This window comes from Tympanuchus pallidicinctus, unplaced genomic scaffold, assembly GCF_026119805.1.
Source record: "Tympanuchus pallidicinctus isolate F22 unplaced genomic scaffold, pur_lepc_1.0 scaffold3, whole genome shotgun sequence".
Classification (NCBI taxonomy): domain Eukaryota; kingdom Metazoa; phylum Chordata; class Aves; order Galliformes; family Phasianidae; genus Tympanuchus; species Tympanuchus pallidicinctus.
Window position 1 is genome coordinate 73,621,941 of NW_026294747.1, and position 11,566 is coordinate 73,633,506.

The window sequence follows — 11,566 nt, forward strand, 5'->3', positions numbered from 1 at the left end:
AAACTGAGGGCACGTACAGGCTGGCGAAATAAACTGATGTTATTTCATGATATCTCGGGTAAAGCTTTGAGTAGCTACCTGGCTATTAAGAAGGCTAACACTTCTTTTTAGGGAAGCTGGGGTCTGAACATGATAGGATGCTGAAAACTGAGGAAAGCAGAGCCTATTAAAAAAAATAAAAATCCCTGCCTTACTGTAAAACACATGCATTTCAAGAGGAACCTCCTATTCCCAATTACAAGATAGAAAAGGAACAACTCCATTTGTTTAAATATGAGGAAAACTGAAATGTGGATGCATTGTGCTGAGGACCATATTGACCCACACAGTGTTTGAGGAGTTTTTGCTTTGTACTATCTGGATGTGGTCCCATGGTACATATGTCCCTGCTCTGCTGCGTACATGACTGGAGTATATCCATGTTCTGATGGAAAGAACCCAGTTCACAACCTCCAAAGCTCCTCTGTGATCCCAGTCAAAGCACTACATGTGGGGATGTTTTCTTCAAAAGCCTCATTAGCACTGAGGTGCTAATAGAGGCACAGCCAGCATATGCTGAAGCTCAGGGGACTCCTTCCATCCTTCATCTGGTATCACAGAAGCATTCAAGCTGAGGAAGACTGTGACTCCCCACTTTTATAACCTATCTGGCAACACTTCCACAGCTTCTGGCAGTTGCAATACTGATGGCCTAATTCTCCAGTTTTAACAGGAGGGATGATGGCCTCCAGATCCATGAAGTCTGTATCTTCTTATTCCTTGAGCCCTAAAAGCAAGCAGTGACACCGCAGCATACAGATTAAAGGTATTCCGCATCCTACAACCATGTAAGGACTTTTGTCATGAGGCCTCCCCTCATAGAAACCAAGGGATATGGGCACAGGCCCTGAACAGAGCCAGTTGCTGGCTTTGCCGCATCTTGAGGCCCACCAGGTCCCGCTGTGTACTCAAGACATGCTGCTTCAACTAGACAGAGTTAGCACTTAGGTGGTGACTGATTAAATAGGGGTTACGGAGTATCTGAGGAGGCTGCCAAAATGCCTCATGATTAATCAAAATCTTAAAAAAATGCAGGGAATTTGAGTGCTGCAAAGTCTCACTCTGTTTTTCATCTCCCGGGAAGGAAAACAATTTCTGCAGCAGAAATTAATGGGCTTGGGAGAGCCTGGCATCAACAAACCTCTTAGCCTTTCCTGAAGCAAATCCCTGTCCTTTTCCTAATAACTGGATTTTAATGATTGCCCCCTCTCCTGGAGCATCTTCCTCAGCCTGGTCCCTCTGCCCCTGTTTCCTCCGGCCATCACCCACCACCTCTGCACAACACATGGTGATTAGCAGAGAGACTCTTTAAAACATGGCACCTCCAGTGTCCCCTCCAGGGAGAAGGTCTGTCTGGCTACAGAAATGAGGGTAGCAGTCAGGTGATGTTCTTAGATTCATAGAAGAGTTTGGGTTGGACGGGACCTCAAAGATCCAACTCTACTTTGGGCAGTGCCACCCAGCAGCTCAGGTTGCTCAGTGTCCCATCCAACCCAGCCTTGAATGCCTCCAAGGCTGGGGCACTCACAACATCTCTGAGCAGCCTGTGCCAGCTCTCACCACCACTGCTGTGAAAAACTTCCCCTGGCATCTAATCTAAATCCTTTTTTAATTTAAAACCATTCCCCTTTATCCTATCACTATCCATATGTGTAAAAAGTTGATTTCCCTCCTGTTTATAATCTCCCTTTAAGGCCTAATTATGGCCTCCCTTGGAAGGCCATAATTAAATAACTTTTACAGTAGGTTCAGGAGTTCCTCATTCCTTTCTTTCAAGAGACGGAGTTCATGGTGTCTCTTCTGCAGCCATTCATCAAGGTGTTCTGGGGAGCCCACATTGTGCTAAGCAGTTTGCAGAGGGCTATCAGGAGACTGCTTCACTGTAACTGTACCTGACTGCAACCTGCTGACAGTACCTGCCTATTTTCTCCCTGCTCAGTGCTGTCAGCAACAGGGTGGAAGCAGCTGTGAAAGCACTGTAGATGCCAGCAGACACCATGGCCTGGTGGTGCCCCACAGCTCAGTGGGAAGCCCTGAACTGGGGTACAAGAAGATGCCAAAAATACTCTGACACACGCAGGACGTGCTTATTGCTTAACAAACTGGATAAGTAAACACCAAGACAGAATAAACCATTTTTCTTCTAACCATTTAAGTTTGCATGTCAGTGCTTTGAAGTTTAAAACAAACATTGAAAGGAGATCGTTTTCTGCATGGCAACACACATACAGGGAAAAACTGTGGGTCTGTGAGTCAATTACATTCTTATCTGACCAAAGCAATTAACACAGACCTGCAAAATGTGGCCTCAGTTGGGTCTGGAACTGCAGATGTCAGAGCTGTCCCAGCACCACAGGGGCTTTGCATCTTTGTCTCCTGCATGCTCAGTGTCCTATGACACATCCTCTCAGCCACTGCTTCTGCAACCACTCTGCTCAGGGAGTCTCTTCTTCCCACAGAAACAGGAAAATGAAAAGTAATGAAAGTATATGCTTTGCCGGAGTTTTGCTAATCTGCAGAGGGAGCCAGACAGGAAATTTGTGCATGAGTCCTCACTGACATTGCAAATAATACAAACTCCTTATTTCCTCCACAGCTGGCTGGAAGCTTGGCTTCCTCAACACAATGAGGGGAAATCTAATTTTCTGTTTGTTGTGTTGCTGGAGGTTCTCGTTTTTACAGCTGCTATGCGAATCCCCCCACTTTTTATAAAAGGTTCTTATTTCTCCTTGCGGGCTGGTCACCTCCCAGAAAAACAAACCTTTGGAGGATGTAAATCTGGAGATAGCTCCTGCTGCCTGAAGCATCCCTGCTCCACCAGCAGCATCCCATGCGGTGGGGAATCAACCTTGGAGTGGCTTTCCCAAAAGTGTCATTCTACTTGGAGCCAAGTGGTAGCCCTGCAGCACAGACAAAACCCCTCTGACATGCCCTGCCCTCACTGTCTGCAGCCTCCTGAGCCCATTCACAGGATCACAGAATCACAGAATAATAGAAAGGGACTCTATGAAGGGCCCTGAAACTCTCAGAAGGGCCCTAATGATCACTGAGCTCCAACCCCCTGTGGTGGGCAGGGCTGTCATCCACCAGATCAGGCTGCACAAGGCATGGTGTCTGTATTAAAGTCCTCTGAATACAAAACTTTCTTTCTTGACCTAAGAAATTTGTAACAATCCATCAGCAATCCCTGGAAAGATGATGCCTTCTGGTACCTTCAGGTGGCTGATCAGCTGATTAAATGTGGTGAAATACTTTGAGCACCTCCAGGGATGGGGCATTCTCTCCTTCCTTTCAGAACATGACAGGGTCTCGTTACCAAATCATTTCCTACACAGGGGGCTAGATCCATCTCTCCTAATTATCATACAGAGCCTGTAGACTGCTAACAGCAGCCCACATCAGCATGGAGCCAAGTCCTCAGTGTGCTGTGATAATAACACTGTTTAATAGAATTAGGGAAGTATATAATCAGAATAAGGCTGCTGTGTGTACACAAAGGCAAGATTAATACACATCCAGTGAGCCAGGGCTAAGACGATAAAGTGGAATTCACTGGGAGCCAGGATAGCGGACAGGTAAACATTAATCTCTGTGTGTGATGTGGAGTTTAGAGATCAGATGTTACTCGAAACCCGTGCAGATGCATGGGATATATGGAGGGCACCATAGGCGCTGTTACCTTACACTCCTCAAGCGGAGCAGGAAGAGCTGCATTCTTTGTGATTAACCCAGCTTGAACTTTGAAATGTGACTCCCAAATATTTGCAAGAATACTGCAGCTAAGACAAAGGAGTGGGATTTTAAAGGCCCTGTGGTTCTTCAGTGTGCAGCTAACTTCCTGCAGGGCTTAGGGCAAGTCTTTGCACCTCCTGGGACCTCACTTGCCTATGAATTTCCTCCAAATAAGTTTCCTTTGCACATCTTATTTCCATGGGGAATTAGTATGGAAGTCTCAAAAGGGAAAAACAAGAAAGTTGAACAAGAAATTTCAACACCACAACTAAAACTCCGGGGTTTTTTTCTTATTTCCAAGAAGAAGAGCACAGTTGGTCACAAAACTAGCAAACATTTCCAACTTTGAAAGATGTCTCTGTCTAAATACCTGGGTACTGCTCTGTTACCAGTGTCATACCCACAGATGCCAGTATTTCACCACATTTAATCAGCTGATCAGGCACGTGAAGGTACCAGAAGGCATAATCTTTCCAGGGATCGCTGATGGATAGTAGTAAATTTCTTAGGTCAAGAAAGAAAGTTTTGTATTCTGAGGAGCTTAATACAGACACTATGCCCAAATTTGGCTGGCCATTAAATTAATCCCTTTCTTTCCAGAAGCAATCACAAGGGATCCCAAATGATAAGCAGAGTGAGAAGAGCCCCAGGGATTTTATCACCCATGGGTGCAGTGTGCCCACATTCAGAGCAGAATAAGGAAGGTCTCAGCTCCTGCAGCACAGGACACTGCACTTGAATGAGCCCCAGCCAGCACAACCTACTTATTTTACCCTTGTGAAAGTGCTTTAACTTCAGAATAAAATATTGTTTTACCCTCTGCCCTGCTGCTCTGTGTAACTCTAGTGTAAGCTTCCAAAACTATAACAAACCTCCTAAACAAACAGATTTTAAGTTCTGCTTCCAAACCAGGCTGGATAAGGAGAAAGCAAGCTGAATTAGATGCAGGGGCTGATTCCTCACCCCTTCCTCTGCTTCCTGGTCCTCTTGGCAGTTTGGGCATTCCCAGCTGTCTCACCTGCATGACAAACAGGGCTGAAGGAATTGCTTTTGCAAGGTGCCAGTGGCCAGTCAGCCTCTTGGCAAGGTGTGGGCGAGCTGCCAGCTCTCTCCTCAAGGAGCACAGCCCTGGAGGCCAGCAGAGCAGGAGGAGAGGCTATGGAAACTTCCCAGGGGAGGATTGTTGCAGAGACTGAACAGGCTCTGCTCTATCCAAGCACAAGGAAATGTATTAATGTCAGGCCCAAGTGCCCTGCTTTGTCTCATGACAGCACCTTCAGAAGCATCTCAAACATTTGTTTTCTTTTGTACAGCCTCACATGCCACCACCCAGCACCAACAAATAGAAGCTCCGTACTTTTTAAGCAAAGCCTTATGAGGAAATATTGTTACAGTGAGCCGCAGCGCTGTCCTGGCATGGAGAGGAAAATGCCGGCAACGGACAGCAGGCAGCGTGCAGAACAGCTGCAAGAAGAGGGGCCTGTGGCAATTGCAATGGCTGCCAGGAGCAAATGGGGAGAATGGGCCATACAGAGAAATTCAGGAGACCTCTTAGGAATTACTTGCTGTGGGGTTAGTTAAAGCTGTTTTATGGCTCTCTGGATTGGGAAAGAAACAAGCAAGTCCTGTTTTGCTGAGGTACAGCAAACTGTGTCACTGCTGTAACACCAGAAGGAGCTGCCACCCTGCGAGAAGGCCTGTCCAGTGACAGGGTCTTGCTAAGCTCCATGAAATGCGGGGCTGCCAGTCTGGGCCCCTGGGTGCGCAGCTGTTCTGCTCGGTGCCCAGCTCATAGCAGAGGGCTGCCCTGGGCTGAGCCACCAAGGCCTGCTCTCCTGGAGACCTCCCGCTGCTCCAGCCTCTTGCGGCTGCAGACTTGGCAGCTGGCACTAGCTGGCTCCACCACACAGATCGTTCTCTAAATATTATGCTTTTCAGGGTGTTGGTTTTAGCTGTTGTAATTGGCAGGTTTCCTTCATTGCCTTTAGGAGCAATGTCTTACTGATAGGAGGAAAAATTTGAGGACATAAGCAGCTTATTCCAGCCCCTACTTTGCCTCCTGCATAACGCATGCCACCCTATTACTACCATGCCCAAAAATGGATGAGTATCGGTGCTCAGCACAGAATATGTCTGCATTGGCCTTGCAGGATTTTTCCAGAATCAGATTTTCTCTTCGTTCTATATTATTTTTTTGTTAATGTTCAACAGCTCCTTGGGAAGATGAGTTGTGGGGCAGGTCAAGAAGTTCAGATCTTCAAGTGTCCACATTACGTTGTCTTCTCAACACTACAGGCTGGCATTTTGAAATTCCCTCTTAAACGCCACAGAAGTATCCACTATCTCATCAGAGTTCGGATGCTGCATGCTGCAGGTCTGTGAGGATCTCACTGGATATATGCCTGCTCCTTGCAGAACTTCTGAAAAAGTTGATCCTATGTCTGCAGCTACTTTTAGTTTTTCAGCCACACAAATGCCTGGTTAGAGGAAAGAGCTGAAGGATGGTAGGAAGAGAGAGAGAGAGAAGATTTATCTCTTCTTCCTAAACGTTGCAGCTTTGTGACCGATGGCAGAGATGTCCAAGTCCCCTGCCCTATTCTAAGCAAAACATGCGTAAGTAGAAATAAATACATAAATACTCAGCTGAGGCATCAGACACTTACCAAGGCCACCTAGCGAGCTGGCTCACTATTCTGGCCCGTCTTTCTGTTCTGCATTTGTGCATGTCTTACACCACAGGATGCACAGCGCTGAGGGGGACCAGGACCCACCACTGCTGTGCCAACAGCAGCAGGGGGCTGTCTGCTGCATGCATAGCTCTGAGTGTCCTCCAGGAACTGCCAGGAAGCTTCTCAGGGTGGGATGGGTAGGGGTGGAAAGCTCTTTGGCAGGGCTGATTTCTCAACACAGTGAAGGGCTGTATCTTGCTTAACGCTAGTTGTTGGAAGTGATTAGTAACTAGTCCTTCTCAAGTATTCCTATTACTATTAGTGCAAATGCAGAAAGAATGGACACTTCTGAAGATGATTTGCACTCTTCTCTTAGGAGAGGTGGGTGATTCCTTGAGTCCTCTCTCTATCTCTTTCCCAGCAGAGGCAGCCTGGACCATCAGTGCTGAATCTTCATGACCTGGAGCCTCCTGGGAGGTGGAAGGAATCTGGCTTAGTGGGGCTTTGAGGGCTTCAGTCCAGTTTGCCAAGGACAGGAAGGGCAGCACCCAGCCCTCCTCCCTTAGTTTGTTCTACAGACCTTGGCTTGCCTTCTGGGAGCTTCCACTGTGGCCAAAAACAATAGCACCTCTGGAGTTGAGCCACAAAGACATTCAGCTCCCATTTTTATGCTGTAGCTGCCTCCTAGGCACCATCTGAGTATCCAGTTGAGATGAGCACTTCTTGTACCGCATGCAATATATACAAGTTACAGGATAATTTCTGTCTCCGGGAACTCAGTCTAAATTAAGACAGGATTGCAGTGAGAGATGTCACGAGAACTGGCAACAGGGAAGAAGGAGGATGGGAAATAGGAACCTTGCTACAATCTCGTCCTTCTTTTAGCACACTGCCTTTTTGTTTAAGGCAAACTTCCTTGTCTTCTAGAATGATCTCCCAGCACAGCCCACATCTCTTCTGTTTATCTCTGTCAGTATCTGGTGCTTACATTGCATCTCTAGATACGTGATGCATCAGCTTCACACATGGTATTAATAAGCAGTGGGTATCTGCACAGAATGGTTGCAAAGAGCATCTGACTGATTGCCTTACAGAAGGATGCCTGGAACCGGAGTTGCTTTCCCAGATGAACACAGGACAGATCTGAGAACTTTTTTCTTCATTCTTTCTCATCACATACATATTTTCATGGCTCACAGTCTGGACAAGCAGAACATCACAGTGTCAACCAAGGGAAGATGTAAATCTCTTTAAGTAATTTTTAATGAAAAAAAATATTGAGTTACTCTGAGTGCCATAGTTTCTGGGTGGCTGGTTTTAACTTTAGCAATCCATACTTAAAGGGAAATTTTACAGTCTTAATACATTCCAGATGTTCTCCTAGTCCCAGATGAAAGCTCTGTCATCGTTTACTGTTAATATTTTTGTCAGCAGTAGAATTTTATTGTAATACCCCATCTTATTTGTAGGCACTATTAGTCATGAGAGAAACTTCTTCCAAAAGTAATCCTTGGGTCACTCCTTGAGTGCTTTGTCTCACTCCATTTAATTAAAAACCATTAACTGTTTGTTGTGTCCAAGACTTGTCTGTATAATGCATATATACAATGACTTTTTACCTGATGAAAGGCATTTGCCTTGAACAGTTAGACTAAAAAAAATACAGTTATATTCTACAGTAACAATAGTTGGCTTTGTAACAGCTCTCTGGTGGAACGAAAACAAGAGATTTGCTTTGAAAATAAACCTCCATGAACTTGGATCAACAACAAGGGACGTGAAGGTTTACTGCAAAAACAAGAAATGCATTTCATGCTGTTAAGCTTTGATCATATGTTACTTTCTCACAAGGAGAGTAGTATTTAAACATGGCAATTTTGATCCTTTGTAGTGACCGATGGTGTGATTACAGAGGGAAGGAGAGATGGGGAACACAGCAGACTAGATTATCAAAGCACAAGTTCTCTGGTTGGACTTCTGAGAATTCTCCTTATTCATTGAAGACCAACTCGGGACAAAAAGCTGGCACTGCACAACAGTATCTATATTATGTTAATTTAGTAAACAAATTGGAAGATGCTGTTATTATTTTGTTGCTGATATCTCTGAAGATCAAACTGGATTTTGAAAAAGAAGCCCTCATTTTTCCTGTTCTTTGCCACATCACCTTTCTCTTAGGGCTCTGGAGATGCTGACAGCAGCTGAGAGGAGACACGAGGACACATACGCTCCAAGTGGGTTGGCCGGCTCCTGGGACAGCTCTTCAGCACCAGCTCCGGTGTTCTGCTTTCTAGGAAAAAAAATAATATAAAGTCTTCTCTGGCTATACTGGTGGTTGAGACTCAGTTTGCTGTGTCCTAAGGTGATGCATAGGGTCTTGGCAAGGGTGAAGCTTGCCTTTAATCCTTGGCTGTTATCAATATGAATGCAATAGGCTACAAACAGCACTTTCAGTGACATCTCCAACATGAGACATTCTTGTGCTGGATTCTAGGAGGGAAATGTTTTACAGCATGATAAGACTCTGGACAACCATGTTGAAACAAACAAAAAAAAAAAGTGCCATGTCAAACAAGACTTGACCAAATGACTCTAATTGGGTTAGAATTCTGCCTTCTGTGTTTTGTGCTTCTAGTTTGGGTGCTGGGACACACATGCTACTGTGAAGACTCAGGAATATGAGGCTAACCCTCATCACCCTAGGAGCCAAGATCTATTTCAAAGTCCTTGTTTGTACCATCTGAATGAATTTAAGCAAGTGCAGATTCCTAAAGCAGTATAAAGGTATGTAATAAAAGCGCTAGGCCTCTTGTCTTCAGGTGTCTCATCTTCCTGTGCAGCCTATTGCTAGTAATAGCTATAATGAGTGTAATCAAAGATTTGTTACCCTTTTCAAAAGTCTTCTTTTAAGCTTACAAGTAGGCATAGAGTTAGACTTAAAATGTGAGTTAAAAAAATATTAGAGAGATAATTATTACCTGGAGGCAGCATTCAGATTACATAATAATGAAATAAAAGTTTATTAGGTTTCTTCTGTCCTGCATCTGCAGCTGTGGTCAGATCTTCAGGAGGTGGCTAAAAGAAAAGCATTTTCACTGAGCTCTTTACTGTATGAAGCTATTCAGAAGAACATAATGGAGTCACAACAAATGAATGGAAGAGGGGAATATTCTGTTCTGCAGCTATAGAGTGTGCATAATAAGCCCTCATACCATAGAGGCTTAAAGAGGTCACAGCTCGTCTGAATGTCGCTGAGACACTGATGTACTGTTTCTGAAACTTCTCTTGCAGAGCAGTACTGTACACTGCTGCTAATATCGGTGAGCCACACTAACTAAGGAGAGTAAAACTGTATCTGTTCATGGGAGGCTACTGGGTAATTTCAGAAAGAAGGCAGCAGCACCTACTAAGAGGACTGGGCCTTATACATCCCTCCCTTTCGCTTAGGCACCATCGTTGTCTTTCAGGTGTTGTTATCTCACATGAGTTTAGAATCTACTGCAACGTCTGCACAGTGATGGCTGACAACACAGAATAAACAACTGCGATTTCTGGAGGCAACCTGCACTCTTTCCTGGTGTTTGTGGTTAAGACAGCCATTAGAAAGCATTATCTCTGACTAGATGGTTTAATTGTACATCAGTGATTGCTGCTGATATGTGGCACTGAAGCGGTTGGTAGCACAGTCTGTATGTTTGGTTGGATGCAAGGCACAAATGGGGAACAATTCTTGCAGAGGTTGTCAGAGGCATGGCGTTTCCCTTAGAGACAAAGCGTTTTCTTAGGCATGTATTTCTTCTGCCCTTCAACAAATAATTTAAGTCTTCTTGTTTAAGATAGCAGTTACAGACAGGTTTGAGTACTTTTTTTTTTTCTTCCCCCTAATCAATTAATAAAACTCACTGTGTGGAGCTTTGTCTATTTAGACAAGGACAATGTTCCTTCTCTTCCTGCCTGTGAAGAAGGAAACTACCTGATAAACTTGATGCATTTTAACAAATTCAAGAGTATGACTGAAAACAGAGCTTAGACTCCTTCCTAGTGCGATTATTCTTAATCACTCATGACTGGTTTGGTAATTCATTTAAAACCTTCTGTCAACATTATTTCTTTTTCAATGAAAGTGGTTAAATTGATTAGTGGAATTTTGTTTGCTGAAATCAAAATGCAAAGTCAGCTATTCAAAAGCTATTTTATACCTGGAAAGATATTGCTTTTCATCTTTTTGTTTTGCTATTATACTTTTAAAATGAGAAACAAAGACATGACCAAATAACGTGCTGACCATTTTTAATGTATGTTCCTTCTGTACGTTGTGTGAAACACCACAGACCGCACCCATCTCCTCAAGAACCTCTTAATACCTGCAATAAGCCCAATGACAATTACCACCACTCTTACTTACCCATGAAAATACATTTCTCCACTCATTTTCAACACTGTCAAGTCCTTTTGCCTACCTCCAAGAGTGCTCATCGTGACAGGTCAAGAATGTTACCAAAGCAGCCACTATCATGGCAATAATTAACACAAGAAGTAAGGAATGAGTCAAAGGATTTAGATCCAGCCATAGGTAATGCCAGCTCTGTTTCCTCTGCACTGCCTTTGTGAAGGGTAGCACAGCTCTGAGTCACAGCTGTGAGAAACACCTGGGGTAAGAATCATCTTGGGACAGCATGAGCTAATCTGCCAACAGGCCTTCTAAACAGAGAGGATAATTGCTGGGTGCATAATAGGGTATTTTCCCTGGAGGAGAGAGGCTGATCAGGGTTTCTCCTCTTTGTGCAGCCCCTAGGTTTTACAGAGTAGGAAGGAGGAGCCTCTCTTGGACCCTTATTCTGCTCCATCCTGGCTGAATTGGCAGGCAAACTGCAAAGATGTGGTCTGCACGAAAGGGAGTCTAGCAGAGTGAAACCATGTGAGCTTCATTTCCTTCTCAAAGCAGTCTCAGCAAGTATATAGACCCTTTTGTGTATTTTAATGTATTTTATTTGATTTTCTAGAGGGATTTCTTCTTGCAGATAGTAGAAGCCTTCAGAGAAACATCTCTCTTGGACTCCTCTTACTTCACATTTTAGGCATTTAAGAGCATATTTTAAGTCTTGCTATAAAAGGGCATAAGTGAT

General features: G+C 44.3%; 1 long non-coding RNA gene across 2 annotated transcripts; it reads right to left on the reverse strand.

The window, feature by feature from the left end:
* Positions 1-3,842: 3,842 nt before the first annotated feature.
* On the reverse strand, positions 3,843-11,023 carry LOC128085857 (uncharacterized). Of its 2 annotated transcripts, none has more exons than XR_008209132.1 (3): positions 10,901-11,023; positions 9,419-9,515; positions 3,843-8,730 (listed from the first exon to the last, which is right to left on the reverse strand). It is a non-coding gene; the product is annotated as an uncharacterized LOC128085857 (long non-coding RNA). The 2 variants fall into 2 exon arrangements; XR_008209131.1 differs by having other exon boundaries at positions 10,846-11,017.
* Between the last annotated feature and the right edge of the window lie 543 nt (positions 11,024-11,566).